This window comes from Saccopteryx leptura, chromosome 1, assembly GCF_036850995.1.
Source record: "Saccopteryx leptura isolate mSacLep1 chromosome 1, mSacLep1_pri_phased_curated, whole genome shotgun sequence".
Taxonomy (NCBI): domain Eukaryota; kingdom Metazoa; phylum Chordata; class Mammalia; order Chiroptera; family Emballonuridae; genus Saccopteryx; species Saccopteryx leptura.
In genome coordinates, this window is record NC_089503.1 from 184,679,043 (window position 1) to 184,680,128 (window position 1,086).

The 1,086-nt window shown below is 43.9% G+C and overlaps 1 non-coding gene across 1 annotated transcript; it reads right to left on the reverse strand.

The window, feature by feature from the left end:
• Positions 1-530: 530 nt before the first annotated feature.
• On the reverse strand, positions 531-637 carry LOC136390172 (U6 spliceosomal RNA). Its single transcript, XR_010748607.1, has one exon. It is a non-coding gene; the product is annotated as a U6 spliceosomal RNA (small nuclear RNA).
• Positions 638-1,086: the final 449 nt, after the last annotated feature.

Consider the following 1,086-nt stretch of genomic DNA (forward strand, 5'->3'; position numbering starts at 1 on the left):
TTGCTTGTTGCTTGTTGTATGTGCCTTGACTGGGCAAGCCCAAGGTATGTTTGTTTTTTTTAATTTTATTAATTTTAATGGGGTGACATTGATAAATCAGGGTACATATGTTCAGAGAATACATCTCTAGGTTATTTTGACATTTGATTATGCTGCATTCCCATCACCCAAAGTCCCATTGTCTTCCGTCACCTTCTACTGGTTTTCTTTGTGCTCCTCCCCTCCCCTAACCCCCTCCCAACTCCTCTCCCCCCACCCCGTAACCCCCACACCGTTGTCCATGTCTCTGAGTCTCATTTTTTTATATATATATATTTTATTTATTCATCTTAGAGAGGTGGGGGATAGAGGGGGAAAGAGGTGGAGAGAAGAGTAGGAGGAGGAGCTAGAAGCATCAACTCCCATATGCGCCTTGACCAGGCAAGCCCAGGGTTTTGAACTGGCGATCTCAGCATTCCAGCTTGATGCTTTATCCACTGAGCCACCACAGGTGAGGCTCTGAGTCTCATTTTTAAGTGCCACCTATGTATAAAAATATGGAACGCTTCACAAATTTGCGTGTCATCCTTGCGCAGGGGCCATGCTAATCTTCTCTGTATTGTTCCAATTTTAGTATATGTGCTGCCGAAGTGAGCACAAGCCCAGGGTTTTGAACCAGCTACCTTGGCATTCTAGGTCAACACTCCGTCCACTAAGCCACCACAAGCCAGGCCATATTTCTTGTAGGAGAGGTTCAAAGTCTACCACATATCAGAAAAGAGAATTCAACATTTCTCATTTTGTCAATGTTATTAAATTCATAGATGGCATGTAAAAATAGAAGCTTCCAACAGATGGCACCAAAGTCTGTCTTTTCTCTACCTTTCTTCCTTTTCACAGCACCTTTCATCCCCATGGAAATGAATTTCCTTTATCCACAGAATCAAGCTCTAGCTGAGATCTAAGCAGAAAATCCCCAGTAAGATGTGTAGGCAGGAAACTCCAAGGATGGCAGCTTGGTTGGTAGAACTAGCAACTTCCAGGTTTTCAAATTGGTTATGAATGTTGTGCCAGTTCAGGCCTGATGTCAGCCTCACCCCCACCCCA